This window comes from Leptinotarsa decemlineata, unplaced genomic scaffold, assembly GCF_025532065.1.
Source record: "Leptinotarsa decemlineata unplaced genomic scaffold, Ldec_3_MD MMD2_tig00001064_RagTag_RagTag, whole genome shotgun sequence".
Lineage (NCBI taxonomy): Eukaryota > Metazoa > Arthropoda > Insecta > Coleoptera > Chrysomelidae > Leptinotarsa > Leptinotarsa decemlineata.
Window position 1 is genome coordinate 1120585 of NW_027412558.1, and position 20250 is coordinate 1140834.

At 37.0% G+C, this 20250-nt stretch overlaps 1 protein-coding gene across 4 annotated transcripts in view; it reads left to right on the forward strand.

The window, feature by feature from the left end:
* Positions 1 to 20250, forward strand: part of LOC141482376 (uncharacterized) — a 102609-nt gene that overhangs the window by 73980 nt on the left and 8379 nt on the right. The window lies entirely within an intron of this gene.

Sequence of the window (20250 nt, forward strand, 5' to 3'; positions counted from 1 at the left end):
CAATTTGAAATATGTTAGCTTGGTCTATAAATCAAGCTTAAGGCTTGCCGCAAAGTACGTAAAATAAACGATCGTGTATGCAAATCGGAATAATAATAACTTTGACCGTGTTTGTAGACAAAGGCGCCCGGTGTTGAGTGAAATAGGAAATTTGTCGAGTCCAAAAATACATTTACATCTTGAGAAGTATTAAGAGATAGGCGTTTTAGGGGCATGAACTTGATAAAATCTGTATGAATAGAAGAATATAATAATTCAATTTACTACATCAAAAACAGTTGCATACAGTTCGGTTAGGAATATAAGGTGAATTCTCATTTTTCTCAAGAAATACTGCTTCATTTTGTATTTCAGCTATTTCATCTATTCGTTTTATTTCTCCTCAGTCTTCCTGAAACGCTGTTCTTTCATGGGTCTCTTGAATCTTGGGAACGGGAAAAAGTCGCATGGGGACAAATCTGGTGAATGAGGTGGCTGCTAAGTAGCGACTGAACCTGACAAGTCTTCAGTTTAATAACCATCTGGATATCCTGAAATCCAACCTGAAATGAATACCCAGCATTTAAGTATATGTTAATTTGTAGACACAGTTGGCCATAACTTCCAAATCATCCAATAGAACACGCTAAAGTGAGTGAGACCTTGTTAATCCTTAACTAACACACGTATTATGTTCTGAGGGTTGTCGTTCAAATTTCAATAGACAGACAGACAGGTTTCATTAAAGATCATTTTGGTGGATTTCAAAAAGTGATATAGTGGAAAATATATTAATTGTTTATTGTACTTACTTTTAAGCCATTTTCTATACTACAAAAGTGACTTGTATGATTTTAGTTGATCCAGCTTTAATTTACGAGTCATCTTTATCAGAATATCATGAAATTCGCATTGTTTAAACTATACTCCTGGTTTTGGTTGAGACGAAACTATCATTATCGTTTCACAAGTTGAAAAGAAAAAGAATATTTAGCTTCAATTGACCAAATCCTTTCCAGTTCGCTTGCCACCCTAAAGTTGTTCTACCCCATAGTGCAAAACCCTGCACGAATATTGAAAACATGCGTCAGTCGAATAAGGGTTGGATATTTTCCCCCTCATAATAGAACAAAGGGAGGTTATATCCATTTTCATATCTTGTTTTGTCAATTCTGTTCCTTAATAATGAATATTTGCTTAAATGATAAAACAACTTCTATAGTTTTGTCGACGATTTTTTATCATTTTTCTACTGATTGACTTTTAAAGAATCTGTCATGGAAGATAAAACTGAAATTTCTGATGTGTAAGAACTCCAAAACAAGCACTGTTCCCAAACACCAGAACTGCAGTACTTTTTTCAACGCACACTTCACCAGCGCAATATTCCACAGTGGCATACCACTGTGCCAGATGGGCTGAACACTTATTGGTGGAAAAAGCTAACAAGCACCCACCGCCATCTGGCCAGAGTTTTCAACTCATGGCTGGACGGAGAGCAGCCGATTCCGGATTGGTTTGCCCTAAAAGCGGAGATTTGTCGATTCCTAAGAACTACAGACCGATAACATGCTTGAATTCGTGTTATAAGTTGTTTACAAGCATCTTATACACACGAATACTCACCGCAGTTGACCGAGTGTTTTAACGGATATATGAGCAGAGAGGGTCGAAGAGAGGAGTCGCTGGATGTAAAGAGAACCTGCTCATCGATAGATGTGTAACGCAGGACTCGATACAATATAAGCGTAACCTCTCTATGGCCTGGATCGATTACCGTAAGGCATTTGATACAATTTCGCATAAGCTCATCTTGCATTTGCTCCTTGCGGTATCCGACAACATAGTGAGATGCATTGAACAACTGATCTCGGATCCAGTGATCATTTGCTCCACGGTGTGGGTAGTGGTCGTTAGATGATAATCTTGGCGTGACCTCCCGAATGTATCGGAGCTTTGGGAGATAGGGCCTGACCAGCGCATACTACAGTAAAAAAATAATAATAATAAACAGCTTCATTTCAGGATAGATCATTGCAAAAGGTCGGTAACATAGAATGAAATGACGTCAAACAAGGAGGTTCAGATTTTTTTATTATTAACATTTTTAAATTAACGTTCCAGCGAGGCATGTGTTCAAATCATAACGCTCCTAAGTCTATGAGAAGTTTTTCAGTTATCTTTTGAAATCACCAATTTTCTTAGTCCATTTTTTCTGTTGGGAAGATGGTTGAAAAGCTTGATTGACATATAGTGATTGAGATATATTGACATAGAGCATGCGACAGATAAATGAAATGTGTGGTTTTCATTCTCACAAATACAAAATATAGATATTCCCCAGGGATATGTCCTGGTACCTTTGCAGTTCATAATTTATATAAAGGAGCTCCCAGTAATTCAGCATTTTACCTGTTTTCATTCCGATGATGTAACGTTTCAACGACAAGTAATAGTCTGCAAAATAAAATGATATCAAGCACAGTAGTATTTAGCTGGTTGACAAATATTTCACTTTAATTGAATGTTTCTGAAACTATAGTTGAAGGAAAACGAATCTACCTGCCTTGAATCTAAGCTTGTACCGCTATATTTTTTCAAGTAAAGATCTGAGGTTCAAAAAATAACCTTTGCACAGGAATTTTGACTTGTTCTTTTGAAGGATTCATCAACAAAATCTGTATGATCAACTTTAACATGAAAAATAGTCTTCTGTGCTATAAATAATTCTTAAGTAACCGAAATATTATGTAACTCAAACTATCCCATCCGACCTGGCGTTAAACAATTCTGAAGAGCATTCTCATACTTTCTAACCGATTTTTTTCAATAGTCGGCTAATTCTTTTCGATATGCAAACTTTCCTAACTATCATTAGCATATAAAGTTGTTGTATAAGATGGTCAAGAACCTCTTTATGTGCAAATACTATCGCCGTAATAATAAAATACTAAGCCGTAATAATTTGCTATAGAAGAATATAATTTTCGTTTGTACCCAAATCTTTGGGTCAACACTGATAGCAAAATTTATTCACTCAATTAGCGAAGTCTTATTTACATTAAAAATTCTCTGACACGACGTTGGAAGTTAATGGAGAATAAAGGTTAAATGTGTTTCTGTTGCGTAATTCCATCTAATCACCAGTGTTGTTTGTGTTATTTATTATGATATTGTTGCAAATAATGATTTGTTGTCGATATTGCGATTGCAGATGTTTTTTCGCTATAGTATCCTGTTCAATAAATTTTATAGTGGTTAGTATACGTGGACTCTTCAAAAAATATGTTGATATCCTCGTCTCGAAAATATATTCACAGTTTCAGCAGTTTAGCATGTTGAGTTTGTTGGTGATAGGTCTTCTGTGTGATCAGAAATGTTCTCCTATCGAAAAAATAGATCAACGATTTTGCAATAAACTTTGTGTGGAATTTGTTGGCCAAAAACAATACCGTGATCATGCCTCAGCCACTGTATTTACCAGATTTGAATCCCTGTGACTTTTTCCTGTTCACAAGATTGAAGGGACCCATGAATGAACGGCGTTTTGCTACGATTGAGGGGACAAAATAGAAATTGATGGATAAATAAATATTTTTCTGAGAACAAAACTTTATTTTTTCAACAGACAGATAATTGAACATTCGTTGAAACAGCCCGTGAGAGTAATAAGATGAGATACGACATTGTTTTCGTTTAATAATTTATCACTTGTGAACTCTAACAAATCCATTTGCAATGATGTTTATAAAACTCTAAATCTACTTACTGTGTTAGCTTTGAAAGAATATTATTCATTGGATATATAATACACGACATAAAAAGGCTTTGAAAAATATTATATCGTTTGCCAGCGATTATATTTGTAGACAAAAAAAGTTATTTATTTACTTTGATAAGCTAAATGAAATCTAAGCCAAAAATAAAGCATTCGTAATTCAAAACAAGACAGCGCAGTTTCGACCCAACAATGCATCATCAGTAGTGCTATGCCGTACCACGATTCCATCGCTCAGTAACTAGTTGTTACAGGTGGACTCACACTAAAAATTATTTTTTCTTCGAAAAATGTGTGGATTTTGATTATTACAACTACCATTATTGAATAAAAATTATATTTTGATGTGGAGATAGATAACCGCTATTGCCTTGAAAGATAAAGAGGGAGAAACAACCCAGCGGGTTTAACTTATACATTACTTGGTGGATAAAAGGCTCAAAAATTCATACGAGCCTCAAATTCATAAATGAAAACAAGTACAAACTTCAAGTTGGCTAGAGATGAATATTTTCAAAATAACCATGAGAAATATACAAATTCTTTACGCATGAAAAATCTGCGGAGAAGTCTATCATTTTAGTTGTCAATATATTTTTTGAAAACTGTCTAATTTCGTATGAAAAGGCCTCTCCATAACATTATTATCATTATTATTGTTATCTGAGGCATCAACATTTGATGCCTCAGAAAATGACGTGATAATGACGAAAAAATGACGTACTAAATTACAGATCACTGTGACGTCTCAATTGTTACCAGTAAAATACATGTGATTTGTCTGTATCATGTCTTCTCGATCCTCAATCTTAAAAATAGCTCGCAAATTAGTCCTTTCAATAATGTGGAGTAGGCAACCCTAATTATTATTTACATTCACTATATTTTGCATTCAATACATAATGCTAATCACGTAAATATCACGTTCCCAATAAAACGTCATATTTTCGTAATCGAATTCACGTCATTTTTACGTATATTATGAGTCACAGTGTAGATGACCAATTATGACCAAAAATTCACGTCAAAATGACGTCGGCATGTTTACTGGTATAGGATTGATTGAACCTTGTCTAGTTAGCAAAATTTTTCTGTGAGAAAGTAATACAGTGTGGTCCAACGAAAACTTAACACCTCGATTTTCCGGCGTTAACATGAAAATGTGGAAAATCGCTCGAACCCGTCAATTGCTGATTCGAGGGGGAACAACTTTTCCGCTGTTTTCATCCCCGTGACTTCAACCCCCTAACGGGGGTGAGCACAACCCCTTGATTTTGAATAGGGATGAGGGGTGTTGAGATACCTCATTTTGAAGATCTTATCGTGTACTATCTGCCCGTAAAATTTCACTTCAAAATATCCATCGATAATGAAATAACAGCGAAAATAGTGAAAGAGGCAATATGGAATTTATCTCGAGAATATTATTCGTATCCGACGCATTTCAAAGGTATTGAGTGGTTAATTTTTGTCCAAAAAAGTAGACGGACCTTGTTTTTGTACCTTAGTCTATCGTGAATTGTTAAGAACGGTACAAGTGTGTACAAGCGATTGTAAATTTGTAGTGGAATTAAAATGGTGTATTCCGTAGAAGAAAGGGTGGAAATGATAAAATTATTTTTCCGAAATAACGACTCTGCGCGCACAACAGCGGCTTTATTTAACGAACGACATCCTGGAAAAAATGTATCCGCTGCTTACGTTGTGCAACTGGTTGCCAAATTTGACGCTACTGGGTCAGTTGGAAACAAAAAGAGGGTGCATGAAAGAGACGAAGCGAGGGACGTGGCTGTCTTAGGTCATATAGCAATGGATCCGACCGTTAGTACTAGGAAATTGTCCGAGGTATCTGGTGTTTCACGCACAACAATCATGAGAATCCTGAAACAACATAAATTCCATCCGTATAAGATACGATTGGTTCAGGAACTGAATGAGGATGATCCCGATCGCCGACTCCAGTTCTGTGAAGTGATCAGTGAAATAATTAACTGCAATCAAAACTACATGTTCGATATCTGTTTTTCGGACGAGTGTTCATTTTACCTTAACGGCATTGTAAACCGGCATAACTGTCGGTATTGGTCAGATGAAAATCCACGATTATTTCGTGAGGTGTATACACAGCGCCCCCAAAAATTAAATGTTTGGGCGGGTATTTATGGAAATCACATAATCGGCCCTTTTTTTCTACCCGGTAATCTCACAGGCCAACTTTATCTCGATCTATTGGAGAACGCTATTTATCCAGCCCTCGTGCAAGTATTGGAGAATGCAGAAGACCATCAAACGATCATTTTCCAACAAGATGGCGCACCACCTCACTTTGTTCAACCGGTGCGTCAGTTTTTAGATGACAATTTTCCTCACGCCTGGATTGGAAGAAGGGGACATATCGAGTGGCCACCCAGATCACCGGATCTGGCTCCACTGGACTTTTTTCTATGGGGTCACCTGAAATCCAAGATTTACGCTACCCAGCCTGAGTCACTGGATGATTTGCGAACTCGGATCATTAATGAATGCCGTCAAATTACACCAGACATCTTGAGTAATGTACGTGAACGTTTTCAGCAAAACTTATATTACTGCATGGAAGTGGATGGTGCCCATTTCGAACATTTAATAAAGTAATCACAAAAGTACGTACTCTTCCACTCATTTACCTGTCATGTCGTTATCGATGGATATTTTGGAGCGAAATTTTACGGTCAGATAGTACACGATAAGATCTTCAAAATGAGGTATCTCAACACCCCTCATCCCTATTCAAAATCAAGGGGTTGTGCTCACCCCCGTTAGGGGGTTGAAGTCACGGGGATGAAAACAGTGGAACAGTTGTTCCCCCTCGAATCAGAAATTGACGGGTTCGAGCGATTTTCCACATTTTCATGTTAACGCCGGAAACTCGAGGTGTTAAGTTTTCGTTGGACCACACTGTATAAAGAAGCTAATTGCACTACAAATAAAGAAAAGTTATAGTCAGACGCAGAAAGAAGTTATTCATAAATGCAGTCGAGGAAACTCCTAATTTAATTTTGCCGAATTGGGCGACTATTTTGGGAGAGCTATTTTAGAAGTGGGTTAATCTTTCTCCAACGATAAGGCAGACGATTCGGCTCACGCTAATGATCGTAATGATTTGATCACTTAAATTGATTGTTATTCTTTGATTTCATTACTCCTACATTTGGGAAGTCTAATGAATGAAAACTCTGATTTATTTCTATTTAGGTTTTTGTAGTTTTGTAATCAGGGCAATGTTTGGTCTTCCGTCTGTTAACTTTCAGATCATCGAGTTATAATAATAAAAGACAGAAATATATATGGAATATCATTTTTGCATCAAGAATATGTCAGTGGAAACAGATAAAAAATTCAACACATAATAATAGATAAGTCATCTTTATTTCTCGCTCTGAGAGGTCCACCACGTTTTCCGGGAAACACATACCCAATATACAGAAAAAATTAACGTTTGGGCAGGAATATTGGGAAACCATGTTGTATGACCTCTATTTATTGGTCAAAATTTAACAGGGGAACTGTATTTGATTATGCTGGAAACTATTGTATTCCCTGTCATCACTGAAATCCTAAAGAATTCGATATGGATATTGTATCCCAACAAGATGGAGCACCACCACATTACTCCAAACAAGTAAAAAACTATTAGGATACTACTTTTCTTGGTCGTTGGATTGGCCATCGAGGTCCTACAGAATGGTCACCCCGCTCGCCAGATTTGGCACCTTTGGAATTTTTTATGGGGCTATTTGAAGCAAAAGGTGTACGGAACTGAACCTGCTTCAATATTGGATATACGGCAGAGAATAATAAATATTCAAAGCAAAGTTCAAGTCAACCATTTCGAGATGGCGCTCAGTCGCCATCTTGAAAGTTTCATCTGTCAATTTCACTTCAAAATACAGTATTCATGCATTAATTTCATTATCCCACTGTATACAATTGTCTCATATCATTCAAACTTCGAGAGTTTCTGCAATTTCTCACAATAAAACTTTGCTTTGGCTTTAGGGATTCTGAAATAGGTTCTCAAATATCAACTCCGGTTGAATATTGATCCTTAAGTATTGATATCGTTGCATTTCTGTAGGTCTGGCTCCTGAATAGCACCCAAGTGTTACCCATAACTTTCCCTGCATTTGGTTTCAATTAAGTGTTACACCAAGCATTGAGAAGTTCTAACTTTGAAGATCTGCACGTTGCGCAATAACTCATCTCATTCGATTCAATGAGTAATGACATCAAAAGAGGGCATGAGTATGAACCCTGAGGGACACCAGGAGTAGCTAGATAAGAGTATGTAAGATGTGAACTGTTTTCCAGCTGAATATGTTTAAAGATAATATTTGAAAACCCGAAACTGATTAGCTGATCAAAAACCATCCTGTGAGAAAGTTATAGAATATGCCGACGTAGGAATTAATGTTAATATGCAGTCCGTACGTAGCGTATTAAGTGCACGGGTAATAACAATTATGTGCGCGTGTGTTTTTCGCGATTGCTCAGTTATTTCTGGATTTATTGCTTTCTGTAACAATGAGAACGAGTAACAGTGGAGTAGAGAAAATATTCGATATCCGCCACACATTCTCTTTGAAGTCGAATCCACAATGGAGGCGTAAAACAATTTCTACGACCGCATCGTGTTGAGAATAAGCGTACGCTCAGTGATTGCCTGGAAATAGAATTGATAATAATGTAGTTTTTGATGGTTGTGTGCATTTTCGAAAACCAGAAAAGTCCGGTGTCGCTAAACGTGCTTTGGTCGGTCCGACCAACCGATAGACCGGTTTCGGGGTGTTTGCCCCATCATCAGTACCGGGCATGGTCTCTTCAGAACTGTGTGAACCGTCTGAGTATCGCGACCAAACAAATATAATTTCAGCTAGTCATGGAATCTCTCTACAGTTGACAGAGACAGGAAACAATTCCACAGGCAACCTTGAGCATATCATATATATTTCTCATTTGTTGGAAACTGTCTCTGCCACCACCCACTTCTTGTTTTTGGGCATGGATACCACCAGCAGCAGCGTTCAGTTCCATTTTTTTTTTTTCGAAACTGAGTTTGGTTTGGACGAGCAAGTGGTTTTGGCAAGTTGCTGTGTCCAACAAATATGTTGCCAAAATTTCGTTGGCTGGTCTGAACTTACCTCCAATTTGGGTTGGTGGTTTGACGAGGGTGGTTTGCTCCACTCGCTCAATCCACCGCTGTGTAAACCGGTGGTTCGAACCGCCAGGTCGGACGATCGATTTTCACATCCTGTCGTCCAACCCGTCTTAGGAATCACACGTTAAAAGGTAAGATCTTGTTAATCCTTAGCTCGCACTAGTTTCGACTTCTGAGGGTTGTCGTTCGTAGGGGTGCGACAGCTGGTTAATGGAAAAACAGAACATATATATAATAATAATAATAATATTTATTTCACTACGTTACATAATACAATATATTTGTAGCAAGTCATGTTTGGCTTCACATTTAAAATTCACAAGTTAAACTTCACACAACAATCACATATGTAATAACTTTGAAAATCAAAAAGAAGTAGCGACTTGTGTGTTACCACAAAAATGTGTTCTGAAGTCATCGACAGAATAGAAGCAATGACTCGACAATTAATTTTTCCATTTTCTCTTGGATGTGTTTAGACTGAGTTCTTTGAAATCTTGGGGCAAAATATTGTACAGAGAGTAAGCTATGGAATTTTTTCGCGAAAAGTGAAGACGACATCGATTTATTCTAATGCGGTGAGCGTTTCGTGTGTTATGTTCGTGTATATGACATTGTTTCGCCAAGGATGGTTTCTTCTTATGGATTTCAATCAAAACGTAATAGAGAAATAAAGTTGGCAATGGCATAATTCTAAGTTTTTTTGAATATTCTTGACAGAGATCCCTGTATTCAATATTAGCCTTCACTCTTAATGCCTTCTTTTGCATCCTAAATATTTGAATAGAATGGCATGAATTTCCCCAAAGTTGTACACCATAACTAATATGACAGTGAAACAGTGAAAAATATGAAAAATATTTGCGCTAGTGAAGTAATTCAATTGGTGAAGAACAAATAGTGAACCCAAGAGTTTTCTCTTCAGTTGAGAAATATGTGCAGACCAGTTGAGTCTATTATCTAATGTAATGCCCGGTAATTTAACTTTATCAGTTTCACAATTAGAGATAATTTGATTATTGGCAGAAATCTGAATATATTGAGTTCTCTGACAATTTAGTTTCAGCTTAGTAGATAGAAACCACTGATAAGCACTCTTAGATACCTCGTCGAGATGAGACTGTAACATATCATTATTTTTATCCGACAGAATGAAAGTGGTGTCGTCCGCAAAGAGAACCGATTTGAACGGTATCATATGTTTGCACAAATCATTCACATAAATGACAAATAAGAGCGGGCCCAAAACAGACCCTTGCGGAACGCCATGCTTAATAGTTTGACAGTTTGATAAGGTACCATTGAGCATCACTGCTTGTTGACGATTAGTAAAATAGGTTCTTATTAAGTGAAGCGGAATACCTCTAACTCGGTAATAGTTTAATTTTTCCAATAAAATTTCATGTGAGACGCAGTCGAACGCTTTCGACTGATCACAAAGCATCAATGCAGTGTGATTGCCCTGCTCAAGTTCCTCAATCACGCCATACACGACGTCGAACACTGAATCTATTGTTGAGCGCGACTTTCTGAAATCATATTGTGAGTTGCTGAAAAATGTATTATTCCACTTTACTGAATATTGAAATAATACTTATTGGTCTGTAGTTATCAATGGGTTTTTCATCACCTTTTTTAAAAATGGGCACTATTGAGTTCATGGGTATCTGAACATTTGGAGTCCTTTAGTGAATTAATCGCTTCCAAAACTTCTATCTCATACACGGGTCGGAAGAAAAATGACTTACACGGAGCAGGAAATTTTTTAAAACTTAAAAGCTCCTCGTTTGCAACATACGGGAGAGAGTTAATGATATTATCAGCAATGGTACTGAAAAAGTTGTTCATCTCATCAGATGATAGTTCGATTGTTGGTTTTGAATCGTATTTATTTCTCTCGAAATTTATTATTTTCCAGCAAGCTTTAGATTTATTAGTGGACGAAGAATATATACACACATATATAATTTTCCTTTATTTTCAATATTTGAAAATCAACATATTTCACATAAAGTATTTGAAGCTTTATAACTTCTATTTATTATATGCGAGCGCTTTCGATAGCTGGCTGTGCTATCACCTTCATGGCTCTACTCAAACTGAACGTTTTATCTTCTTGTTTGTTCTTTTATACGGTTTGAACGCCTCAGTGCAGGTATTTGTTCTCTCCTTTAATCCGGATGTCTGTTTAAATTTGTCTGCACTTGGGTTACATCAGGTTATTGTGTTGTAAATTGAATGTTAGGTTTTATTGTGTATTGATTTGTATTTGTTCCTCGATAAGTGAATTATGACTTTTGAATTTACGTATGTTTAGGTTTTCCCAGATATCCATACGGTTTCCTTTATTGACTTGTTTTATGAGTTTGATGTTTTCTGGTGGGGGAACGTTATGTTTGTTTTGTATGGCGTGTGTTGCGAGGTTTGATTTATACGTTATTTTTTGTGCTCGTCGGATCAGTTTTTCTTGGTTTATTGGATCCAAAAGTACGAAGAGCACAAAAAAGCATACATAAACCCAATAACATATAAATCAAACCTCGCAACACTGTGTTGTTAGTGTCCAAATTAGTTGAAAACATTCCGACATGATATTTATGTGTGGACCATACGGCATCCTTCGATAAACCCAACCGTGACAGATAATCTCGTCTAGCTCATCATCACAAAGTGGTCTGTTGGCGTCTCTGAAAGTCGTGGGAGGAGCAGCTCCGATGTAAAAATCCGGTAATTACGTTATTTTTAGTTTAGGCCGTAACTAGAAAATCCTTTCAACGGTTCCGAATTGAATGAGAAAGATTTATCGGCGAACGTAACTGGTTTCTGTTTTGTGTGAGAATGAAGTAAAATCTCACGGGTCGGGCTCACGTTTCATGTTTAATTGCGGCCCGATTAATGTTAATTATGTCGACGTTTTTATCGTGGCGAGCTTGTTTCTGAAAAGTAAATTCCGTTGACATTCGTTTTCCATGACCGTGTATAATATCTGTTGAATTAGACGTTCAGGAATGCCTGATGCGAGATATGGGAAATAATTTTAGCCAAGTTTAGGTTTAAACTAATGATAATAATAATAATCAATCACTTACCCCATGCTGTAGGGAGTGGTCGTTGGTTGATAATGCTGGAGCGCCTTCCCGAATGTATCGGGGCTTCGGGGGATAGGTCTTGCCATGTCTCTACATCATGAAAGATTGCTGTGTCGTCAGCAAAATTGAGAATGTTTCCTTCAAAATTCATTTTTAGTAAACTATTTATATAGATAATAAATAGTATTGGACCCAAGACCGTACCTTGTGGAACTCCATAAGTAATTGTGGTCGGACTACTTTTTTTTCCATCGATGTCAACTATATTTGTCTTCGATTATTCAAGTTGGAATAAAACAGTTCATATGCCCTGCCTCGTATGCAGTATCGAACGCTTTCGATAAGTCAACAAAGATACATCGAAGAACAATTGAATACCATCGTTTTATTGAAGGAATATATCACAGTGAAAATAAAAATCTCAAAGTAAAGAACATTATCTCGATTTAAAGAAATCTTGCTCTCCTATATTCATGAAGAAATATTTTCATGAACTGAAAAATATATTCTCTCAAGTTGAATTTGAATCATTAATTCAAATGGACTGAATAAACGCTTATTTCAAGTAAAAAAAAATATTCCACCAAGATTGTGTATATATTTCAATAGAAATCATCACATTAACTCAAAAGAAGTAAATATGCATTCTTTATTGTGAGCAAAATTAATCTCGAAGCAAAACTTTTTTGGGTTTTGAAAGAATGATATTATGTTAACTTGGAACATTATTTAAATAGCTCCGTACGAGAAATAAATTGGTTACCTTTGAAGAGAAGCATTTTTAATTAAAACGCTTTTATTTGTATAAATCAAATAAAGTCATTTACTTCATCAAAGATGAACTTATGTTCATCTTTGAGGTTTTTTCAGTTCAAATTAATATACACTTGCAGAGCTCGGCAAATGTAATAATGCATGTGTGAAGCATTGATATAATTTTCGTAAAATGAGGGCAAAATTAAGAGTTGCAGTCAAAGTTTACCACTTTCTCTTCGGTACTAGTTATACAATGCAGTACTTACTGATATAGCGGAGTTTCTTTCTCAAGTAACCCAAACACCTCAATTTTATCCAATTATAATACTTACCCATGAAAATATCTTCCAACTGTGTAAGACCCCAGTCGTGTAAAATCTGTTCCATTATGGTAGATACAAAATAATCGGAAAAGAATTGCACTACCTAGAGACACATAAAACACTTCCTCCTTAAAATCATAACACACCAACGTCACTTTCCAAACCATACTGGCGCGTAACAGTTTTTTTCAAACTGAAATGAATAAAATACTTTTTTAAAAGAAATCCTGTTCATGTTCATTCTATACAAAATTCCTGTTATGTTCAGTCGATCATAATATACACACATCGGAAAAGTCTAGGGATATTTTTAAAAATGGCAATAATTTTTTTTAGATTGCTTCAGGGAAAAAAAAATTGACGGGTGATTATTAAACGAATGTAACTTACAACAAAATTTATTAAATGGTCAAAAATACTGAGTGCGCATTTAAGCAAAACTAAAAAAAAATATGGCTCTTCTTTGGCACCCCGAAAAAAAATATAATACAAAAAAAATTGGAATCAGTACAAAGTATGGCCTCCACGCTGGTTTATTACGGCCCTACATCTATCGTGCATCGACAAAATGAGATTAAAAGCTCTCTCAATTGAAACGTTGTGTGAATGTTCCCCATATACGGAGTAATTCTTCGTTGAAGCATGTCCCACACATGCTCGATGGGATTCAGGTCCGGTGATTGTGCTGGCCATGGCATTACATCAACTCCTTCGTTGGTGAGCCAGTCAGTCACTAGACGCGCGACATGTGGACGAGCATTATCGTGCATTAGGTGGAAGTTTTCACCAACAGCACCAGCAAACGGACGGACGATAGGTAGAAGAATGGTGAGCTCACTGAGCTCCCTCACTGTCGAGCTGTGAGGGAGCGATTTGGAAAAACGAGATCGGTTCTGCCGCCGATCATGATTCCGCCCCATAGCATTACTGTACCACCTCTGTATGTGTGGACTTCCTGGACGTGTTTCAAACGTTCATTATTTCCAGGTCGTCTCCACAGTCTTACTCGACGAGAATCTGGATGAAATCCAAATCTGGATTCGTCTGTAAACAAAACTGTGGCCCAATCATTTGCATCCCAGTTTTGATGTTCTTGACACCACTCTAATCTTCTACCGCGATTACCTCTCGACAAAGATGGACATCTAAGTGGCCTTCTGTTGTTCTGTCGCAGTCGATTTCTAACAGTATCACGACCAATACCTGGTGCGTCTGCTGCAACACGTTAACCAACTCAGGTGCTGTGATTGTCGGTTGTCTTCTTGCGGTTAAGACCAAAAATCGGTCTTGAACTGCAGTTGTAGCGCGTCCTCGCCCTGGATGTTGTTCAGCTGGACTGCCAGTTTCACGGAAACGCCGCCACAATCGACTGATAACACTTTGGGAGACCCCCAAACGAAGAGCTACATAATTTTGTCGCATGCCACATTGAAGAAGCCCTACAGCTCTATTCATCTCAGCCAATGGTAAGTGATGGCGTTCCATGTTAAAGCACAATATTTCCAGTTTAATTGCTGAGCAAGAACTGCATAGAATGTACAAACTCGACACTTTCAGATTATTCATTTTAGCCGAAAACCTACAGTTTGTAAAAAACTTGATAAAAGATTAGTTACCGTTTTTGCAGGCTTTGTTCAACCCATAGAAATCTACAGGGTGGTCGAGTGTACCAATTTAATCGAAATTAAACGACCTCATGCATTTATTTTTATGATATTTAGTATGTTATAAAAATATCCCTAGACTTTTCCGATGTGTGTAGTTTTGTATGTAGATTCACAAAACTCTTGTTATAAACGAATTGAGTTATTTCAATGGATACAATTTTGAATTAAAACAAACAATATGTTTTCAGATCAAGTTGATATTGCTCTTCATTCGAAACAGTTTATTTTTTTCTTTAAATAGGCGGTAGATTTTGAGATGATATTATATTTTCTTGATTCAAAATAGTTCATCTTCGCAATAATATAATCAAATGAATGATGTCGTTGAGAGGCTAAGTAATTCGATTTCTTTGTTAAAAAAATTGTGTTTCTCTTGTGGAACATTGCGCTGTTGGCATGAAGTAATAATTTCTCCAATAGAGATAAAAATTGCAAAGCAACCTATGATCTTCTTTGAAAGAAATACTTTTTACTGTGTATGTTTACCTTGTTAATTCATCCTATAACCAATTCCAAATGGATTTCCAGTCAAGTGGAAGTTCATCGCGGTTGACTCAGCATACTGTTTAGGAACTGACAGTTCATTCAGTTTTATTTCCAGAAATTTCGCATGCTGCAGCGCTAAATTCAAATTGTGAGTCAGACTCTTTATTTCTGGATCTGGATTATGCATACATCGTACGTTTACATTTAATTTTTAGAATATTGACGTTGATGAGCCCATTTTGCATACATGCACAACAAATTTATGGCTTCTTCAGTTTTATTACTCAGCGAGCTAACACAAAGTAAGACCATCTGCGGCGTACTGTGTACATAAACTCTAAACTCATTATTCATCAGTGAAGTGTTCCTTTTATTTGATCTGAAAATACAGATATTTTTATCATTCTTGAAGTGAGTGTCAGCACTTGATTTTTTTCTTGCCAAATATTGTTTTGTCTCTATTGCCAGAGAGATTCCCCACAGAATATCTTTTTTTTAACGTTAGCTTGTGCAATTCTCTTCATGAAACTTTTTCGGAAATACAAAATTTTTAAGGTTTAGCTGCGAATAGTTTGCATCTGACATTTCGTCTACGACTGCGGAAGACATCAATGGCGATCAAAAATGATGCTGCCATTCACAGAACTCATACTACAGCAGTATGCTAGTATGAGTATGACAGACATTTCGACGATTATCATTACTGAAGGCGATTATTCAATTTGAAACTCTTGTCAACGATTTAATTCGAAACTCTGCTTTGTCCACTGAGAACCTTGTTTTTCACTTCAGTGTTCGAATGCATTTTTAAAGACAACAAATACCTCACAGTCCACTACACAGAATAATGTCTCCACTTACTGCGTCAACACGAAGTTCCCTACACGAGTTCCTCGATGTTGATGAGCTCTCACCCACGCCGTCAGCTGATCTACTGGGCATCAATTAAACAGAGGTATCACTAGATTCGCCAAGGTGTACCTTTCAGGAATTGTTTTCAAGATTGACAGTTGTAAACGCAAAAATATTGGAAAAATTGTTGAACACTGTATGAATGTTTTTGCGTTACACATGTTTCTGGTGTACTCAAAAGAAGTTCATGTGACTGCTCCGACTCCAGTTGATTTTCTCAATGTTATCTGCAATAATTGTTCCATCAGGTCAGTTAGCTATCACACGATAAAAGATGATAATAATAATAGGGTCTCGGGCGCCTCTCGGGCCTGCCGCGAGGCGCCCGAGACCCTAATGCACTTGCTATCAGCATGTCCTGCATATGCGGTCTCGGCCTATATCCATCGACATAACGCGGCCCTAAGAGTGCTATATTACCATTTACGGCACTCTTACGGTATTGACGAGACACCGGTGTTGCCCTACGCTCCGGGGGATATTGAATCCGTTGTGGGGTCGAGAAGTGCCGAATTTATTGGAACTATTCGTTCCCCACCCTCAGGTTCATACAAGCTAATAAGCCTGATGTAGTCCTTCTCGACCACCAGACCAAAACGATATTTGTCGTGGAGTTTTCAGCTCCTGGCGAGACGAATATCGTCAGAAAAGAGGAGGAAAAACGGATAAAATATCGAGATTTTCTCTTCAAACTCCGCAGATTCTATCCAGATCACTCTGTCAAGATGGTTGTTCTGATTGTTGGAGTCCTTGGTGGAGTGATGTCCTCTCTACTCTCGAATCTTAAAATCATACCGGCTTGCCGCACTAAGGCAGAACTCTTAGCCGCACAGATGCAGAAGGCTGTCATTCTTGGCTCACTGCGCCTGCTCAGGGCACATGATTCTTGGACCCAATGATCACTTACCCCACGGTGTGGGGAGTGGACATTAGTGGATAATGCTGGCGCGCCCCCCCGAATGTATCGGGGCTTCGGGGGATAGGGCCTGACCAGCGCACACTACGGTGGAAAAAAATAATAATAATAATAACAATTGTGTTTATTCTTTTTAGATCATACAATTATGGTGTAGGAAACGTTAAATACAAGTATATTAAAACAACATTATGCAGAATATAATATAACGGAGTTACATCAGGTGAAAAACAATTATTATATACAATATTCATTCAAATATATATAAATAATACACACATTATATGTACGGTCACTTTTATAGAAGTCTTCCACTGACTAAATAGTCCGATCAGATAAAAACTCTTTGAGGTTTATTCTTAACTTTTTGATATCGGAGAAATTGTTTAGAGTAGTAGATAAACAATTGAAAAGTGTTGCCCCTGGATAGAAAGGGAGATTTTTCATAGGTTGAACTCCTACGTTGTTTAATTTTAATTAAATTTCCTAATCTTGTGGGATATCGATGGCACTGAGAATCGGACTTGTAGTCATTCACGTATAGACCAAACAATCATAGATATAAATTGCCGGAAAGTCAAAATTTTATTTTGTTCAAATGAGGGCCTACATGATGCGGTTCGATCTAGATTAAAAATTAGGCGAGGAATTCTTTTTTGAGCTATAAAAACATGATCCGCTTCAAGATAAATTAGTGTCAATGTGAACACCCAAAAATTTGGTTGTTTCACTTGGGAGAATTGTAACATTATTGACTAAAACCTGTATATAATTAATAAATCTTTTTTTACCAAATAATTCAATTAATATTGCATTAACGACAAGCTTATTATCATGACACCATGTCGTAAAATCATTGCTGATAAAATTCAGCCTCTCTTCAAGCTACTCAGGACTGTCTGCTGCTGCAGAAATCGATGTGTTATCAGCATAAAGTACAATCGAGGATGCTCCAATATACTCTGGCAAGTCATTAATGTATAGCAGAAATATTAACGGCCCCAAATTTGATCCCTGGGGAACTCCAAGTGAAGTGTCAAACATGTCCAAATCAATATCATTCATTCATTTTGAGAGTGGTCGTTTGTAGGGGGTCGAAACGGAAAAACATATTCTGAATAGTTTTTCCTAATAATTCAATAAGTATAATAAAAAGAAGGCGATGAAATCGAATGTTTTTTTACTGTCAGGTGTTTCGTAATACAATTTCTACGGTATGTTGCTGCGGTATGTGTCACCTGGTTTCTTTCTCCTTCGCAGATAACATCTGACATTGTCAATTGGCAATTTATATTCATTAAGCATTGATTTCCAAATAGGTTTTAATTAGATACATCGGTATGGAAGAAAAATGTCATTGAAAAAGTTTTACTTTCGATTTCTACTGCGGTGAGGTATATGGCCTCAGACTGGTATTAAAAAATAACGGCTTTTCATATTATAGTAAATGCTTTTGAGAGCAGAATTAGCGTTGGGAATTTCCACCGGAGGACGACATTGAAAATCGACAAAATATTTGTTGTAATGGTGTATGCGATGCCAATCTTATAAATAATGTATTAGGTTGTTTCAAAAGTCTAATTAAAACTGTAATATCTCAGTGAATACACAGTTCAATCGTGCGCTTGAAAAACTGGTAGTCGATTGGCGAAAGGTCTGGACAGTTTGGTGGGTGAGGCAGAACTTTGACGCTCAATTTGTTTAATTTTCTGATAGTTATTTGTGAAACATGCGGACGGGCGTTGTCGTGGAGCAGGATCAGACCTCTTCTGTTGACCAGTTCCGGTTGTTCTGACGTAATTTTCGGTAAATTTCGTCGATTTCCCCACAATAGGACTCTATAATAATAATAATGAATATGCTTTATTGTCAAAAGAAAAACTCTCATTGACAAAGCTTTGGTGAACATTTTGAGAAAGAAAAAAAAAAGAAAAAGGGGAAAAAAGATAATAAAAAAAGAAGAAGAAAAAAGAAAAAGAAAAAAAAGTGATGGTTTGGCCCGATTACAAAAAGTTTTTTCCAAAGACAAAACACGAGCACCACAGAAAAACTCTTATTGACAAAGCTTTGTGAACATTTTGAGAAAGAAAGAAAAAAAGAAAAAAGGGGAAAAAAGAAAATAAAAAAAGAAGAAAAAAAAAAGAAAAAGAAAAAAAGAAAAAGAAAAGACAAATTAAAAAGAAAAGAAAAATAAAAGAAAAAATGTGATGGTTTGGCCCGAATACAAAAAGTTTTTTCCAAAGACAAAACACAAGCACCACAGAAAAATGTTTGAGACGCTCTAAGAGCGGTGCCTGTGTGAAAGTAGCGATTAACGTTGGATTTGGATCGCTGGAGATTGAATTCATTTGGAAAAACCTTCTCAGGAAGTGTATTCCACATAAACGCAATTCTCTAAATGAAAGAGTCCTTAAACAGTGAAGTTCGAGGTGTACTGAGTTGAACCCCAAAACGATGAGTATCCACAGTCCGTCGCGTATTACTGATATGTACCGCTCTTGGTGGAATAGAATGTGCCAAGACACTTAAACACCTCCCGTGAAAGTATCTATAAAAGAGATACAAATGTCCAACCTTTCTTCGATTTTCCAGACTATCAGGTTTGTTAGTGATGTCAGATGTATGGTTCTTTTTTTGATGGAATCCAGCAGATTCGGGGTGGAGCTCCATACATGTAAACAATACTCCAAACAACGTCTGATCTGAGCTTTATAAAGCATCAACAGTTGCTGTGGTTTGTACAATTTTCTGTTTCAGACCAATGTTCCTAGCTTTTGAGAAGCAGCCTTCGCAATTTCAGCGACATGATTGTGCCAAAATGTATTGGTGTCAGTTTTAACCCCCCAACAATCTTTTCAAAGCGGGAACCGGAATTGCCTGTACTGACATTATATCCGGTTCGGCGATATTTATCTGTTTGGAGAAAATCGATGCCTGGGTTTTTGTGGCATTGAATTCAACCTGGTTAGTTCCGCCCCAATTCGAAATAACTTTCCCTTGAGATATGCAACCTCCTGCTGCCGTTGAAGATGTATCTCCGTAGCCGATGTCCTGGAATCCAAATGAAGAGACGGGACAAGTGTGTTGTCGTCACCAAAGCAATATATTGGAATCTTGGTTTATTCCATTGATGTGCCATGAAAAGAG